The sequence below is a fragment of the Tamandua tetradactyla genome, chromosome 4, assembly GCF_023851605.1.
Source record: "Tamandua tetradactyla isolate mTamTet1 chromosome 4, mTamTet1.pri, whole genome shotgun sequence".
In the NCBI taxonomy this organism is placed as follows: Eukaryota; Metazoa; Chordata; class Mammalia; order Pilosa; family Myrmecophagidae; genus Tamandua; species Tamandua tetradactyla.
In genome coordinates this window covers 90508163-90527821 of record NC_135330.1, presented here as the reverse complement: position 1 = coordinate 90527821, position 19659 = coordinate 90508163, and the positions used below count along the sequence as shown (strand labels likewise).

At 36.3% G+C, this 19659-nt stretch overlaps 1 pseudogene; it reads left to right on the top strand.

Moving 5' to 3' along the window:
- Positions 1–4506: 4506 nt before the first annotated feature.
- Positions 4507–8665, top strand: LOC143680361 (olfactory receptor 5AP2-like; annotated as a pseudogene).
- Positions 8666–19659: the final 10994 nt, after the last annotated feature.

The window sequence follows — 19659 nt, the reverse complement described above, 5'->3', positions numbered from 1 at the left end:
AGTTCACATTATCCAACTTTGTTTTATACTTAGGACAGGGTCTCACCAAATATGAATGTCATATATACATTGGTTGAATGAATATTACTTGACCTATTCTGACCTTAGGTTACCATAAATCAGTTTGAACACAGATAAAAATATATCATAGCACATAACAGTTTCTTTAGTTTCCATCACAATTTGTTCCCTGTAGACAGGTTGAATACCAGGATCTTTTTCTCTCTCAATTTTTAGCTAGATAATTTTCTTGTTTTCCCCCAGTTTATACCACTATCTCTTCATATGGAATATTAAAAAGATTTCATACTCAATTGTTTTGAGATGGTTAAACCAAATTAGGTAACAAATATTATAATCCAATTAAGCCAATATATACTTCTCTTGGGCATTCTCAAGATGTAGAAAAACACATTACCTCTTTTCATTTTGTGTTTAATCAACCTCTGAATAGAACTTTTAATTGCTCACATAGCTTTGCTCTTTGGGATTTGCATATCAGAGTTTAGAGCCTTAAGATCTGATGTGGGATTATGGAGATGCTCTCAACAGTCTCAGAACAAAAGATAAAAAGGTCTTGCATTTTCATAAGGAACTACAGCCTTCCTATGAGGGGCAAAATTTCTTACATGAACACAGAATACATGCCCCAAATGACTTCTGATAAATTTTGCATGAACTTATTTTTTACTTTTGACTCTCAGTGAGAAATTTGATTGTCCAACGACAGCAGGAACTGAGGCTATTAACAGTGTAGTAAGAAAGTGGATGAAAGAAAGTTATTAAACTTGTAAGTAATCTGACAGAATCTTAAAATATTAGAGCTGGATTGCATTCTAATGGCTCATCTCCTCATATCCACTCATTCTACCCAGAGGAAACTGATGTTCTGAAAGAAAGCATGCCTGGGTTAAGAAAAGCCATAAATCCTCAAGGTATTTTCAACAAAACCAAGGAAAACAAAGAAGCATATTTAGCAAATTTTATTCATAGGGTGACTGTCAGAATTAATGGTCTGTGATTAGGAATCCAAATGCAAATACCATTCTCTTTAGTTGTAAATAACACCATAAATAATATAATATTATTTATTCTACCCCATGATAATGTGTTGATACCAACATGTGACACACAAGTAATGAGATTGGGGTTGAGGAGGGGGCCTTGCCTTAAGAGATAGAAAAAATATTTTAAAAGCAATGATAGGATTCCATATAAAGAACTTGCTGCAGAAATGTATCATCTTGTTAACTGCTTTCAGAATTTCTTTTACAAGCTGGCAATTGTGTAGGAGAACATTAGTAGACTTTTCCTTTTTTCTTTTCATTGTTCTATTCGGCTTCTCATAAAACTTTTCTGCATTCTGCTAAATTCTTTCAGTCTTAAAGATTATAACTTCCTTGAATGATCATTCCAAGTACTCCTCAATATAAATTATCTAATTGATTTCTTTCCAATGTTCAATTCTGTGATTAGCAATAAGACTTTTTAGTGGAAAGCCACCTTCAGGGGAGAGATGGCCTTGTCCCATGGCCCAGGCCTCTCTCTTATTTGAGTACTGGTCCTAAAGATGAGCATTTTTCTTTGATATTTACTTTCTTGAGGGTTGTTTTTCACAGTTACAAAAATACAGAAGTGCACAACAAAGAAGTATTTCTTTTGCCCTTCACTTTCTGAACACTGGATATAATTTTATTTCTCACCTTCACGGCAATGGTCACTGACCCACTCCACCAGTTTACAGACTTTACTCCCACGTTTGTAGACAGAAACAAATGGACTGTTGATATTTTCTAAACAGGAAACCATTTATATCTCTTTCCCCAATTGGCCCTTTTTTGGTATGCTGTATGGCAGGGTCACTTTTCATTATTTTTTCCGTATGAGTATCCCATTATTTCAGCATCATTCATTGAGTTTTAGTTAGTTTGTTTTTTTGTTTTGCTTGGGTTTTTTTTTGTTTGTTTTTGTGAAGTGCATGCACCAGAAATTGAACCCGGTTCTCCCACATGGCAGGTAAGAATTCTACCATGGAACTACCTCCAATAAGTCACCCCTTTTTTTTAAACAGAGATCAAATGGTGTACTGATTGATACTAAAATAATTAATAATGTCTGGTGAAACTCAAACTTTTCCCAACTGTTCAATAATAGCTAATATCTATTGAGTTTTTGATATGTGACAAGCATTCTTCAAAATAATTCATGTGTAATAGTTCTTTTAATCCTGATCTTGATGCTAAACCTAGAGTAATATGCAATTTTCACATCAGAAAATGAGCAATAGCACTATTAATAATTTACTCAAAGTCACAAAGATAGTGAGTGCACAACTGGGATGTCCAAGTATTCTGTCTTTAGGGTCTATGCTTTTAATCAACACATTATAAGTCTCTGTTATTGTGTTGAAAGAACTAAGCCTGTCTTTTCTTGCCCATATACCTTAAATAACAATTTAACTTAGTTTATACTAGTATTTATATATCAAATGCAGTGTACTCAACTTCTAGGAAATAATGACACCTAATTAATCTTCTTTTTATGTTCTGGTATCTCTGTCTCAGTTCCACATTCTGTGGAGGCAATGCTTATTGGAGATGGTTATTATCCTAATAATATAGAATTTTTGTCTTTCCACCCTGGCTATTTTATATCAGAGCTCTGCAACTCAGCACAATCATCTGGGCAACTTACCTAAAATTCACCAAATTTGTCTAGCAGAAACAGAAAAATGGTAGAAAAATGAATTTTGAGAATTAAAATTTCTTAATCATTAAATATTGTAGTATATTTCATTCTTTGTGCTCAGATAACAAATATTCATATACACTATTTACTCTAAATTTATAAACAATTTTAATAAGAACATTTAGATTTATTATGTCTGCAACAAATTGGGATAAGGGCATGATGCTAAGATTTGGTATTGTTAGATCGAGTTCTTGGATAACAACAACAGATAAAAAATGGAACTAAATATAAATAAATGTTAAATTTATTTTAAATGTAAATATTTTAAATGTTGATACAAAAAACATGTATCAACAATTGTACTGAATTCATTAATGAATTAAACTGTTACACCTGGTACCAAAGAGAATTCAAAGAACCACACTTTTACAGATCAAGAATATACAAAAACATTTATGAATATTTGCTTTTTCCATAGGGGGATGAGAAATCAGTTGTTTTAAATGATATTTAAATACTGAGCTTGGAGGAGATGGAATCATTGAAGTGGTTAAGAAGATGACCTAATAAAAATTTCTATTTTATACAGTTCTTACTTAGACAGTGGTATATGGATATTGTTAGGTCGGGGAAATGGGGAAGAGCACTGCAACTGGCACTGCAGAGGCTGTGTCACCCCTCCCAATCTGACTTCTGGAACTAATGAATTGCCCCTTCTGGACATCACCTGACCTCCATCCTTAAAAGCTGCCTGTGCCGAAGCCTGCGTGTGCACTCACCTCCCTCCACCTTGGGTTTGGTGAGTTCTGCCTGGGAGTGCAGAAATACCCCCACCCCCACTTTAAATTTCCTGGTGTATCTTTCTTCTTTCTCACCCTCTCACCTCCTAAACCTTTCAGATATATTTTGCTACATGAATGGAGATAGGGACTCCAGGGAATGAGACCAATTAAGAACTTCAAATGAGGAAAAAAGCAAACAGATGTTAAATAAAAGAATGACAGTGATAGTAAAGAAAGTTTGGATATTTGTCTTATTTACAAGATTGAGTCAATGGTTCTTGGTAAGCTTTCATTAAGGGAAGTTACTTATTTGTATTTTAACTGAGAAATAAGGATTCAAAGGATGATTTTGATTACTGAATCATTGTATAGTTGTTCCTTTTGCTTTCTGGGATATTGGAGTAGACAGAGGGGTATACCTGAAAGCCCTAAACTATAATTGAGCTGTGTGGATATGTTAAAGGACTGTAAAAGCCCTTATCTCTCATCTGATGCCTTTGTGACTGTAGGAGCTGTTATGCCCCTTACCTGGTCATTTTTTTGTTGACCACATGCTAGTGAATACAACCATTAACTAGCCTCAGCCCCTCACATTTGTAAACCACATTTGCTAGGCTCTGCTATAGAAAGATGAATAGCTCTACAGCTCTGCTTCCCTTCCTTTCAACTTATGTTAATTTAAATTAACAACATTTATTTTATGTTCTGCTAAGCTCTGCTATTGAAAGACAGATAGCTCTGCCCCTCTTCCTTTCAACTTGTGTTAGCATTGTTTAACAATGTTTTCTTTTCTGCCTTGAACTTCCTATTAACACTGTTTCTTTATCTGCTTTGAATTTACTATCTGAAGTGGCCTCATTTCTTCCCCCCCAATTAGAATCCTTAAAAACCTCAAATACTCTACTCTGGGAGATAGATTTTAGACCATTAGGATGTCTGTTCTTCTACCACACATGTAGTAATTAACTCTTTCTCTCTTTGAAACCTTGGTGTCTCAGGAATTGGTTATTGAGTGCATCAGGCAAAAGAATCCATGGACATTGTCAGGTAATAATATCATCAATGTAGGTGATAGAGACATAATTCAAAATAGGGATTACAGAATAGAAAAGTGGTAGGAAGTGGAATCTTTCTGCGTGTTTAAATCTTATTCTGGGCATGTTAAAATTTACATAGTACCTATTTGGCATCCAAATGGATATTGTCACTTATATATGTACTGACTCCTTATAGGGAATAAGTATGAGCTGGATGGCATGATTTTGGAATAGAAATATGAAAGTTTTCATTGTGAATTTGGTCATCTAAGAAAAGAAAAAATTAACTAGAGATGTTATATATGGTGAGAAGAGAAGCAAGTCAATAATGACTTTCTAAGAAAGTGCAACAGTCCTTTGAGGTAGACTAGGGTCATATTGAACTGTAGGAGTTAAATCAACAAAGGAGATTAGATGCCAAGAAAGGTGGGAATTTAAGACAAAAGGAGATGTCAAAACTATTATATTGAAAGGAACAATCAAGTGAAGTGCACTGTTTATAAAATAATACTCTTTAGATTTGATGATTATGGTGCAGTTTGAGGGGCTGAATAAAAAGGGCTTTAATTAAGTTGTCAAGACAAAAGTCATCTCTCAGTAGGCTGAAATGGGAAGGTGGAAAGCTGTGTATATGCCTCTAAGGGAACATTGCAATAAAGTATTCCATTCAAAAGGAAAATAGAATGCAGTAGATAAAGGGCAATATTTTTAAAGATAGAAATGGCAAATATTGTTATGTGCTGAAAATATAAGAAAGAGCAATAACATACGTTTTTGAATTAAAGTAAATAGCTGGCATTGTATACACAGTTGGGGGAATTATCCTCAGAGGATGGAGGAATATCTTCCCCCCCAAAAAAGCAAGCAGGTGGAAGGAAATGTGTCACAGAGGAATTAACAAACTTTTAGTTGACTTGATTAAAAAGCCAAGGATGTATGTATTTGTTACCCTATTGTGTCATCTGTAACATAGAAATGCATTTTTGAATGTGAGACAAGATGATGAGTTCTTAAAAGGAATAAGGAGCATTAAAATAGCTGTTCAATAATTGAGGGAAATAACTATGAAGTATTAAAAAATAAATATGAGAGAGAAGAAAAGAGGTAAAATTTTAAAATGGTGACATGCAAATGTAAAACAAAAAACATTTATCAACAATTGTACTGAATTCATTAATGAATTAAACTGTTACACCTGGTACCAAGGAGAATTCAAAGAACCACACTTTTACAGATCAAGAATATACAAAAACATTTATGAATATTTGCTTTTTCCATAGGGGGGTGAGAAATCAGTTGTTTTCTACTGGAAAGGGTGTATGTTTATGGACAAGTATCATTTGCATTGCCATCAATTATACACAATTCACAGGGTTCTAAATACCAATGGATGGCTAGATGAACCAATTTCAAAGACCTATAATTTTTCACTACAGAGGGCATAGAAACATTCCTGAATATCACTGATGTATGATATGCTGGGTTGAATATAATAAATTGACAAGCATAAAGATTTCTCCAGTTATATCCACAGCATGGAAAAATAAAATACATATCTGGACAGATTCAAAGTTACTATGTTGCCACTTTGGAACAGTTTGTGAGTATAAAGAAGCTGTCCATAGGAGAAAGTACTATTGTTCTCATATTATAGATAAAGAAACTGAAATTTAAAGATTAATTTTTATTTCACATATACTGAATTTAATGACAAGATTCAGTCACTTGTCTATTCCATTCAAAATATTTGTTGTTGTTTTTTCTATTTTAATCAATGGATTTCAAAATATTCCAAGAAATTTCATTGTTCCTCAGGGGCAAATTCACATCTGAAGGTGAGAAATACATAACTTCTTGTGCTCAATCCCTAATACTTCACCTGATATTTAATTAAGGAAATGGGAAGTCATTAACCAAATACTTACTTTTTTGAGCTGGTTGTTGCAAAAGCTGTGGTTTAAATTCTTGGGCTAGTTGTTGCAGAAGCTGCAAATCAGCATTCTATTGTCATATATGATTTTGTCATTAATTATTCATATACACAGGCTCAGTGTTTATATATCAGGGATTATAACTTAGTTCTTTATTTTTACTAGTTGACAATCTACTATCATTTGATATTATACAAGACATTGTTTATAGAGTTATAGAAAATAAAATATGTCATTTATCCTCTCACAAGTTCTACAATCTAAGTAGGGAGACAAATAATAAACACAAAACAGACCATAATAAAAGAATCACAAATTTAGTAAGTGCTATGTAGAGAATGAATAGGATATTCTGGTAGAGAATAATGAAGGGATTACTTATAGATTTTTCAGTTAAGACTTCATTAAAAACATAGTGTTTAAGCTGTTGTTTGAGAATAATGAAATTTGGAAGATGCTTTGTCAGAAGAAACTGCATATTCAAGGGCTCTGAGGGACAAGGCTCCTACAGCAGCACTCTGAATAAGCAGCCACTCTGGGAGACTGGTTGATAGCTCAAATTCTGTTGTGATATGCTGGATGAGCTGTTCTCTTTCAAAGAGCTGAAACTAATTGAGAAATGGAGCACCTTTTCCTTTGTACAAAGTCATCTGTCTACTATCCAATCCCTAAACCTGTGAAGTTACTTAATTTCAGAGGTGGAAACTTTCCCTTAGCTCCAACAGTGCTGATGGAGACAAACTTTCAATGTGTTAGAGGGAATTTGTGGGACTGTAGCATGGGAGGAGATGGCAAAATGAACTGTTTCCAATGAGATCAGACATGGGGAATATGGTAAAGATACTAGGACAACAGTCCAGGAATGAGGTGAAGGAGGTATTGACTAATGTGGTATTGGGAATGGTGCAATTGGATAGAGATGGGATATTTTAATTGTGGAATTGTTGTTCATTAGATGTAATGAAAAAGAATGCTGAAAATTTATGGAGGACACCCAATTTTAGAGTTCAGCAGCTGACTTCATGATGGTGCCATTTACAATGAAAACCAGTAACTTTAAGGAATAGGGGATATTAAATTTAGCAGCTACTTTATAAATGAAGGATTCCACTGCTAAAATATTTGAAAACCTATGCAGTGTACTATATTCCAATGTGCTATTAAGATGCCCAGATGAATTTTAGAACTACTGCTCTATTTCTTTTAACATTTTTTGTTTGTGTCTAGGTTATTAACTAATATCATCATCATCACTCTGTCATTACTCCATATATCTAGGAATTGCAAAGAGAAGGAGGAGGAGAATGCCACTGTGAAGACTGAATTCTTTCTTCTTGGATTTAGTGACCACCCAGAACTTCAGAGTCTTCTTTTTGCTGTTTCTTTCCATCTACTCTGCAACCATAATGGGGAATCTTGGGATGATTTTTTTTAATAATAACCAGTTCCTACTTGCACACAACTATGTATTTTTTCCTCCGCATACTGTCCTTCATAGATGCATGTTATTCTTCTGTCATTACACCAAAATTATTTGTGGACTTGGTTTCTGATAAGAAAACCATTTCTTACAATGGGTGTGCTGCACAGTTATGTTTTTTCTGTTCTTTGGTTGATACAGAGTTTTTCCTTTTGGTTGTCATGGCTTACAACTGATACATTGCAATATGTGACCCACTGCTTTATACTGTTATTATGTCCAAGAAGGTTTGTTGCCAGTTTGCAATTGGAGCATTTTTAGGGGGCACCATGAGCTCAATTATTCACACTACTAACACCTTTCTTCTGTCTTTCTGCTCCAAAGAAGTTAACCACTTCTTTTGTGACATCTATCCATTATTCTCTCTGTTCTGTGCTGACACTTACATGCATGACATGGTTTTGGTAGTCTTTGCTAGTTTTTGTTGAAGCTGTCTGTCTTCTAATGGTTCATCTTTCTTATGTCTACATCATCACAGCTATCTTCAGGACATGATCTGCAGAGAGAAGAAGGAAAGGCTTCTCCACTTGTGCTTCCCAACTGATTGTAGTCACTATATACCATGGTACCCTAATCTTAATTCATTTGTGCCCCAGCACATATCACTCACTGGATATTGACAAAGTGACCTTTGTGTTCTATACATTGATTACACCTATGTTGAATCCTCTGATTTATAGTCTATGGAACAAAGATGTCAAAAGTGCCCTTAGAAAAAGGATTAGCCTGAAATTACTTTCTTAGGAAGGGATGAAATTTCATATGGTCACCTTTCAACAGTGTTCAATCCCTGTATGGTTAGAATTGGTGGAAAAGTCAATTTAATGTGAATGTTTCCCACATCTGCAGATAATAAGCCTTCAACAAAAGAGTGGGGCCAGAGCCTATTACCTGATCAGGTTACTCTCATATCATTTATATTATGTACATTTATTATTTTAATGTTGAAACTTTATGCACTTACTTCAGTGGCATATTCATCTTTAACTTTATCTCCTATATTTCATAACCTTGCATCCCAATATTGGATAAGCCATTGATATATTATAATCCTTTTTTGTGAAAGAAAATAAGTACAATTCACTGAGTCTTTTTTCTTTTTTTCTGTGTACATATGTGCACATTGTAGTTTAGTTTTTCAAATTTTACTCACAAAAGAAGCATGGCTCAAATAGTAATCCTGCATGATTATACCTGGATTATCCTTCAATTTTTATGTGGTAACTCTGAACACCACTAGATATTTATACGTGCTTATTTTAAGACCCTCAGCATGCTCTACCTTACCTTGTAGCACTTTGATACTGTGATTTATCCCTGTAATAGATTTACTCCTTAACATTCTATGCATTATTTGATCCCTTCCTTCTTTATGAAAGGGAAAAGTAAATTTGTAGAGTCTACTCTGTTCAACTAATATTGCCATTGTATGACCTTGGAAAAAATTGTTAAAATATGCACTCCAGCTGGAGGGACTGGCTATTCTTCCAGAAGGAAATGTATTTTGATAAAGTTATCGGGGTACCAGGAAGCTCCTCTGGGTCCCTAGCAAGTTCTCAGAAGACCAAACTGGGCCCTGTCATGTAAGCTAATTGAAATTCGGCCACTATTGTGTAAAGATACCATATAAACTGCATGCAAGCTGTTAGACATAGAAGAAGGGAGAATCTCATCAGAATGAGAGAGTGGATCTCATCTAGGAAAGAATGCTCGTTTTGGATTTTTATCAGCCAGTCTCTGAATGCTGTCTCTGAGGTTCCCCAGAGCTTCTCTTCAGGTGTTAATGCTATCCCTCCTGGAGATGTAACTATGTCTTATTTCTAATAATCTTCTAATTATTTTCCTAATAAATTATGTTTTTGCATCACTGAAATCTGTATTGTCCATGAATCTGAGCCTATAAATTAAAATGCCACAAATATCACATTACCTATTGTGTAACACTTTATTACAGGATATCCCCAATATAGATACTCAGAGACTTTATAAGAAATAAGTACAAATAAATTTATTACTAATTGTTTTTAACTTATATTTTGTGCCTTCAATAGAGAGAAACTATTTCTTTCTCTTGCAGTATTTTGGTTCATTTTCAAGTATGGCACTGTATACATAAACATCTTAAAAGATGTTACCTACAATAGTGGCTTTTTAGACACCAATTTATAAATATTGACTAAATAAAAAAATGGGTTCAAAGAATATTTCCTCAAGGATATATTCAATCTGAAATTTCTTCCTTGTTAAGCAAAGAACAAAATGTTCTATGTGGTGGTGGGCTTTTGGAACCACAGATGGAAACTGGGACCTATGAATGATGGGATATAATCTGGTCTACTGCTAGTCTGCTCTATGGCACATAAAAAAAAGAGTGTGACTGGAATATACAAAGAAAGTGCTAAGCCTGAAAGTAGTGGGGAGATAAAAGCCTTCTGATTGTGAAAACTTATGGTAGGCTCTGACACCATACCATAGTTCTATTCACTGCAGTAAGACCTATTCTCAAAAGAGGGGGTTTTCCTTGCAGATCAATGATGGCTCAGAGCTCCAGCCACTTTGTGCTTTTCAACTGTGAGTGTATTGCATTCTGAAGATGATAACAATTTTCTAAATACTGAGTAGGAACTATTTTCTGTAATGCATGGGTCGGTGATACTAGATAGCTACTGGTCCATTCCTTAATGCAATTTTATTGATATATATTTACATACCATGCAGTCATCCAAAGTTTACCATTTTTGGTTCACAGTATCATCATATGGTTGTGTTATCATCACCACAATACATTTTTGAAAATTTGCTTACTCAAAAATAAATAAAATGAAGTATAAAAATAAAAAAGAGGCAGTGTGATGGTGGCTCAGAGGCATAATTTTCATCTGTCGTGCTGGAAACCTGGGTTGGATTCCCAGTGCCTGCTCATGCAAAAAAATAATAATTAAAAAAATACCAAAAACATCCCATGCCACTTATCTGCTGCGTGCTGGTTTGAAATTGTTATGTATCCCAGAAAAGTCACATTCTTTTAATCTAATCCAGTGTTTTGGAGGCAGTCCCACTGTAGGATAGATTGCCTTGAGCAGGTAATTTCCATGTAGATGTGACCCTTCCTATAAAGGTGGGTCCCAGTGAACTTACCTGAGTCCTTATAAGGGCTCACAGAGAAAGAAATTGCTCAGAGCAAATACAGAGATGAAACAAGGTGCAGGAGTTTAGAGATGCTTGGAGACAGAAGCTCAGAGAGGAGACCACTGGAACCAGAAGCCCAAAGCAATGAAATCTTTGAACAAAATGTCACCATGTGACTTTCAATGTGACAGAGAAAGCCCTGATGTGACCAGTCTTTCTTGAATGAAGGTGTCCTCTGTACATGCCTTAATTTGGACATGTTCATGACTTGAGAGCTGTGTACTTGTAACTTAGTCCCTTTCATAAAAGCCAATCCATTCCTTGGATATTGCATTCCAGCAGCTTTAGCAAACCAAAACACCTGCCTTATTATTTATTTATACTGTGTCCTTATTTGTTTACTCAACTGTCCATATACTGAATAAAGGGAGTGTCAGAGAAAGTTTTCACAACCACACAGTCACTTTATAAGAGCTGTATAGTTTTTAATTGTTTTCAAGACTCAAGGCAACTGGACTACAGTTCAGTGGTTTCAATCATTTCCCACTACTTACTTCAATACACTGAAAAATGAAAAGGGACAGCTATATATATCATAAGAATAACCCTCTAGAATGAGCTCTTGACTCTATTTGCAATCTCTCATCCACTGAAAATTTATTTTGTTTCATTCTTTTCCTTCCTCTGATCAAGAAGGATTCCTCAGTTCCACAGTGCTGGGTTCAGGCACACTCTGGGAGTTATGTCCCACATTATTAGGGGAATTTACACTCCTGGGAGTAATTTTCAACATGGGGGGGAGGCAGTTTACCTGCAGAGATGGCTTTGTGAGGGAGAGACCATATCTGAGCAACAAAAGAGGCTCTCTGGTGATGATCTGTAAGCTTAATTATAAGTAGTCTTAGATTCTCCTCTGCATGAATAAGTTTCATAATGGCAAGCCCCAATATCAAGGGCTTGGCTTATTATATTAGTAGTCCCTAGTGCTTGCAAGAATATCTGGAATTCCCTAGGTGTGGAAGTTTAATATTTCCACATTTTTCCTAAGTCCCTCAAGGGGCTCTGTAAATATTTTTTATTCTCTGCATAAACTACTCTGGAATGTATCAGAGCATCACACCAACCTGCATAAGCCAACAAGATCTCACACCCTTTCCAAAGTTCCAGGTAATATGATGTTCAAATAATAAGTTGACCATACAAGTTAAATTAGTTAGTGGGCTAACAAAATTTAAATTTGCTTCTAGCCAACCATCAGATTGAAACTAAAGCTCTCTAAACTGCCAGCCGATCTCATATACAGGTCAAGCCAGGCCAAAGTCAGCAAGCATTGACTAGATTAGGACAAGCACTCAATTTATCCTGCAAGAGTGAGGAAAAGTAAATGGCTCTTCTTTTAAGCCAATATGCTTTCAAGTGGCTTACTATGTAGCCTTGAGGGTCAGCCACTTTCTCAAGTTTTGGAAAGGTTACAAAAGTAATTGTTCTAGTTTGCCAGCTGTTGGAATGCAACATACCTGAAACAGAATGGCTTTTAAAAGGGGAATTTAATAAGTTGCTAATTTACAGTTCTAAGGCTGAGAAAATGTCCCAATTAAAATGAGTCCATAGAAATGTCCAACCTAAGGCAACCAGGGAAAGTTACCTTGGTTCAAGAAGGCCGATGAAGTCCAGGGTTTATCTCTCAAGTGAGAAGGCACATGGAGAACACAGTCACAGTTTCTCTCTTGGTGGGAAGGGCATATGGCGAGCAAGGCATCATCTGCTAGTGTTCTTTCCTGGCTTCCTGTTTCATGAAGCTCTTGGGAGGTGTTTTCCTTCATCTTCAAAGGTCGCTGGCTGATGAGGTCTTTCGTGGCTGTGTCATTCTTCTCTGCTCTCTCTAAATCTCCATTCTTCAAAATATTTCCTCTTTTATAGGACTTCAGAAACTTATCAAGACCCACCCAGTAGAAACACACCTCCACCTAATCCAGTTTAACAGCTACTCTTGATTAAATCACATCTCCAGGGAGATGATCTAATTACAGGTTCAAAGATACAACACAGAATAGGGATTAGAAGAAATGGCTATCTTTACAAAATGGGGTTAGGAGTAAAACATGGCTTTTCTAGGATCCATACATCATTTCAAACCAGCCAGTAATTTTCCAAGGTTTATCATATGACAATTAAGGATATTTATGTTTTCACTTAAAGGCACTTTCTTAAAACAATGCAGTGAATACATTTGGAAATGTCAAAATATGTCAATTTCATTAAACATCATGAATATAACATTTTATTAAAATTGTATTTTCATTTGTGCTTTAATTACATTTTCATGGAAAACAGGGGGTTTCACATTTAAATTATTCAATTTAAGTGTAATAAGCATGGTATTGATTTCACTCACTTTTTTTTTTGAATGGGCAGGGATCAGGAATTGAACCTGGGCAAGTGAGAATTCTACCACTAAGCCACTGTGGCCTACCCAAACTCACATTTATTTTTTACTTGAATAAAACTTTATAAACACTCCAAAGTTCCTTAGGTCTAAAATAAATAGTAAGACAGCTTGGGAGTGAGTGGGCTGCCTAGATGATGCAAGTTTGCAAACAATAGCTTTTAGAATTGTTCCTATGGTTTTTCTCTCTAGGAATGCTCTCCTCCAAGAGGGATGCATCATGTGGCCAATAGTTTGGAGATTAACTGAGAAAAACAAATTAAAGGACTAAATATTACTACCACTCTATTTTATGTTTCCTTTCAAAACATTACCATATACATTAAAAGATATGACTAATGCCATTCCTTTCCAGGACAATGTCTCAGTTTCTTGGCTGCTAAAATGAATACCATCAATGGGTTAGCTTAAACAACAAGAATTTATTGGCTCATGGCTTTGAGGGTAAGTGAAGTCCAAAATCAAGATGTAAACAAGGCAATTACCTCTACCTGAAGATTCTTCTTCCTTTGCTGGTTGCCTTTTCTGTTGGCTTTTTCTTCTGTGTCCAATTTCCTTTGCTTAAAAATACTTCAGCTGTATTGGACTAAGATCCACCCTCATTCACTTTGGTCACTACTTAACTGATAACATTTTCAAAGTTCTTATTACAAACTGGTTCACACCCACAGGACAAAGGGTTGATACTTGAACATGCTTTTTTGGTGGATCTAATTCAATCCCAGCAGAAAGAAATATGAGAAATCCAGAAAGATTCCTAGTGGAATTTTCAATACCAGAGGCTGTTTAATGGGGATGCTTCAAAGATCCCTGCTAGATTTAGTCCTTTGCTGACTATAAAATGTTTACCTAGTATATTATGGAGTACCTAGAACTACAATAGATATTAAGTCTAATAAATTCTTGTTTGAACTGTATAATCAGAAGTGTTCTAGGTAAAGTAAACTTGAAGTCTCACTTAAATTACAAAATAGAGAGTTATGGTCCCTTAATTCCCTGCTGAGACAGTTTACAGACACAGGGTCTCTTGAATACAGTGAAGACCAGGTCCCTTTGGGGAAGGATCTTAAACTGACACAAATTTATGCTGTTAGCCTTCTTCCTAAACTTCCTCAAGGAGATCTAGAGCTTTTACTGGGATAACTGTGCATTGGTGAAAAGGAAATGATCAGATATTTCAGGGATCATTAGACACTGGTTCAGAAATGACATTAATTCCAGGGAACCCAAACAATATACTTTATGGAGATCATGTGTTCAGTGGAGTTTTAGCTCAAGCCCATCTCGCAGGGAGTCTGCTAGGTCCTTCAACCCATTCTATAGTTATTTCCCAAGTTCCAGAATACATAATTGGAAAAGACATACTGAGAAACTGAAAGAATCCCTACATCAGCTCTTTGAGTAATGGAATGAAGGCTATTACAGAAATAAAAAAGGGGAAGTGAAAGCCACTAGAACTGCCCCTACTTAGAAAAATAGTGAATCAGAAGCAATATCATATTTCTGGGGGGATTACAGAGATTAGTGCCACTCTTAAGGATTTGAAGGATGCAGGGGTGGTGATTCCCACCATATCCACATTGAACTCTCTTTTTTGGCCTGTGCAAAAAAAAAAAAAACAGTTAGGCCTTGGAGGATGACAGTGGATTATTGCTAATTCAATCAGATGAAGACTCTAATTGAGCTGTTGTTCTGGATGTGTCATCACTGCTTGAACAAACCTACACAATCCTGTGACCTGGTATGCAGCTCATGATCTGTAAATTCTTCTTTCTAAATAACTGCTAGTACAGACCACCAGAAACAGTTTACTTTCAGCTGTAAACCTTCACTATCCTTCCTCAGGGGTACATCAACTCTTCAGCCCTATGTCATAATCTTGTCCACAGGGACCATGATCATTTCTTCCTCCCATAAGACATCATACTGAATCATGTTGATGATGTCATGGTGATTGAACCTAGTGAGGAAGAAGAAGCAACTATTCAAGACTTGTTGGTAAAGCATTTGAGTGTCAGAATACTGGAGATAAATCCAACAAAAATAAAGGGACATTCCTTGTCAGTGAAATTTATAGGTGTTCAGTGGTGTGGGGCATGTTTCAATATACTTTCTAAGGTGAAGCATAAGCTGTTGCATCTGGCCTCTACTATGACCAAAAACTGAGGCACAATGCCTAGTTGTCTTTTTGGATTTTGGAGACAACATCCTTCTTACTTTGATGTGCTACTTTGGCCTATTTACCAAATGACCAGAAAATCAGCTAGTATTTAGTGGGGACTGAAGAAGAGGGGGCTCTGCAACAGGTCCAGGCTGCTGTACAAATTTCTCTGCTACATGGAACAAATGGTTCAGCAGGTCAAATGGTGGGACAAGTATCAGTGGCAAATATTGGTGCTATCTGGAACTTCTGGCAGATCCATGTCAGAATATCACAATACAGGCCATTAGGATTTTGGAGTAAGTCCTTGCCATTCTATGCAGAAAACTACTCTTTTCTGACATAGTTTTTGGCCAACTACTGGGCCTTAGTAGTGTGGGCCATCAAGTTACTATGAGACCTGAGTTGCCTATCATGGGTTTGGTATTGTTTGACCCAACAAGCCATAAATTTGGGTGTGTAAAGCAGCACTCCCTCATAAAATTGACATGATATATAAAACAGGCCCAGAGCAGGTCCTGAATGCACAAGTAAGTTACATGAGGAAGTGGCCCTAATGCCCATGGCCTTCACTCCTGCCACACTGTCTTCTCTTTCCCAACACACAGCTGTGGCCTGTTGGGTTATTCTTTATAGTTATTCAACTGAGCAAGAGAAGAATTTGTTTAGTTCACAGATGGTTCTGCATGATATAAAGAAACCACCCAAAAGCGGACAGCTAAGTCAATTCAGCCCCTTTCCAGGATGTCCCTAAAGGGCAGTAGTGATGGGAATTCCTCCCAGTAAGCAGAACTTGAAGCAGTGCACCAGGTTCTAAATTTTGCTTTGAAGAAGACCTAGCAGAAGGTACATTTGTATACAGACTCATGAGGTGGTCTTAATGCTTTGGCTGGATGATCAAGGACTGGGAAGGAGAATGGTTGTAAGTTTGGTGACAGAAAAGTCTGAAAAAGAAGTATGTGGATAGAAATTTCTGAGTCAGCAAAAAACATGAAGATATTTGTGTTCCATGTGAATGTGCATCTGCAGGTGTCTTCAGCAGAGGAATATTTTAATAATCAAGTGGATAAGAAGCCCTGTTCTGTGGATACCAGTCAATCTCTTTTCCCATTAACTTCTGTCTTTGTCCAATGGGATCATGAAGAAAATAGTATCATGGTAGCGATAGAGGTTATGCATGGGCTTGGCAACATAAGCTTCCACTTATCAAAGCATCCTGGCTACAGTCACTGCTGAGTGCCTAGTCTGCCAGCTGCAGACACTCACAATCAGCTCCCAATATGGCACAACTCCCCTTGATGATCAGCCACCTGCATTGTGACAGGTTGATTACATTGGACCACTTCCATTATGGAAGGGTCAGCAATTTGTTCTAACTGGAATAGACACTCTGAATGGTTTTGCCTTCCCTCCACTCAATACTTCTGTCAAATCTACCATCTGTGGATTAACAGTATTTCTTACCCACCATCATGTCATCCCACAAAGACTTGCTTCTGATCAAGGTATCCACTTCACAGCAAATGATGTATGGGAATGGGCACATGCTCATAGAATTATCTGGTCTTACACTGTTCCCATTATCCTGAAGCAGAGGCATTGATACAATGGTGAAATGGTTTTCTGAAGGCCCCATTACAGTTCCAATTAGCTGGCAATACCTTGCAAGTCTGAGGTCATATTCTCCAACAGGTTGAATATGCTTTGAACCAGCATCCGCTCTGTGTTGCTGTTTCTCCCATAACCAGGATTCATGGGTCCAGGAATCAAAGGGTGGAATTGGGAGTGGCACAATTTATGATTATTTTTAATGATTTACTAGGAAAATTTTTGCTTTCTGTCCCTGCAACCTTGAGCTTTGTTGGTCTAAAGATTTTAGTTCCAGAAGGAGTGCTTCCACTAGGAAGTACAAAATGATTCCATTAAACTGAAAGCTAAGAATACCACCTGATCACGTTGGGCTACTTATGCCCTTGGATTAATAGGCAAGGAAGAGGTAACTTTACTGGTTTGGGTTATTGACCCTATTAAGGGAAAATAAGATGGCAACTACAGAATGGAGGTAAAGAGTGTTTTCCTGAAATACAGAAGATACCCTAAGTCATCTCTTCTTGCTTTCCTGCCCTGTCATTAAGGTCAATGGAAAATTGCAACCATCTTATCCAGCCGGGGCAACCAACGGTCAAGAAACTTCAGAAGTAAAGGTTTGGGTCACCATACTGGGCAAAGAACCACAGCCAGCTGAGATACTTGTGGAGGGTAAAGGGAACATAGAATGGGTAGGGAAAGAAGGTAATGTCAAATATGAACTGTGAGCACATGGCTATTTCTTCCTTTCTTTATAATGAATAACTTTGAATTTGTACATAAAGCAAATATTTTTGTTTTCCTCTCTATTTTCTCCCCTTCACCATATGACATAAATTGCATTGTTTATGTTATTGTATTTAAGTGAAAAGATATCAAGATTGTGTGAACATTACCCAAGTACTTGCACATTATTCTGGAGAGATTTACTGTGTTTCCAGTTGTATGCAGGATAGTTGAATATTTTTACGTGAAAAGAACATGTGTCTGTTATTGTTTTCTATTTAGAGATTATGTTTTAAGGTGATGTGTATAGCTGTCAATTTGACAAGGGGTAGAGTGTGATGGTTAAGTTCATGTGTCAACTTTCCAAGTAATGGTGCCTAGTTGTTTTGTTATGCAAGTGCTGCCCATATTTTGCTGTAGGGACATGTTTTGAACTTTAATCATAAGCACATCATTTGCATCCTTGGTTGATTACATCTGCAGTTGCCTAAGGAGAGTATCTTCTGCAATGAGTGAGACTTAATCTAATCACCTGAAGGGTTTTAAGGAGAATTAATATATATCTCTTTCTGCTTTGGCCAGCCTCTCCTGGTAAGTTCATTGAGGAATTTCATTGGAGATGCCAGCTTGTGACCTGCCCTACATATTTTGGACTCTTGATTTCCCACAGTTTCATGAGACACTTTTATAAATCTCACATTTGCAGATATCTCCTGTTGCTTCTGTTTCTCTAGAGAAACCTAACTAATACACCAAGCAAAAGCAGTGGAAGACAATGAACAGGGTGCAAAAACTATATGGGTAGAGAGCCTGTGACAAAAGCCTGTTACCTTTTAATGTCCAGGTGAGTTAGGTATGTCCCCTGGGAAACAGAGGGGAAAGCAAAATTCCTGTACACAAGGAATCTCTGAAAAACTATCAAGCATAATCTCTGGGTAAGATAGAGGCCCAATAAGAAACAGTAATATTCAGTGCATTCACCTTGGGAGGATATTGTTTATAGGAGGGCTGATGCTGAGAAAAAAATCTTTTTATCATCAACTGGGTTACAAAACCAGGACATAGATACCCCACAGAGTAAATCTCAGATCTAAAATATTAAAATATAGAGTATGCAACAAAAGAGTACAGGACAAACTCTAATGGATAGAACACCTAAATAGAAGATCAATAAGGAAGTACAGGATTTGAATGATACATTAAACCATCTAAACCTAACAGACATATACAGAAAACCATATCGAAATAAACAATGTACATTCTTCTTCTCCTTACATATTGATAATTCTCCAGGATAGACAATATATTGGGGAACAAAACAAGTCTGCATTAAAAATAATAATGAAATCATACAATATATATTCTTCAACCACAATGGAAGGAAGCTATAAATAAATAACAGGTAATTTTGGAAAATTCAGAAATATGTGGTAAGCAATATAATCTTAACCAATGGGCTAAAGAGGAAATCAGAAAGGAAATTAGGAAGTATCTTGAGGCAAAAATAAATGAAAACTCAGCCTACCAAAATTCATGGGTTATAGGAAAGGCTGTGTTGAGAGGGACATTTCAAACCCTAAGGGCTTACATTTGAAAAGAAGAAAGACTTGAAATCAGAGATGTTTCTTCAAAACTGTAAGAAATAGAGACACTACTGGATTTCTAATTCATAAATATGGAGTATATTTC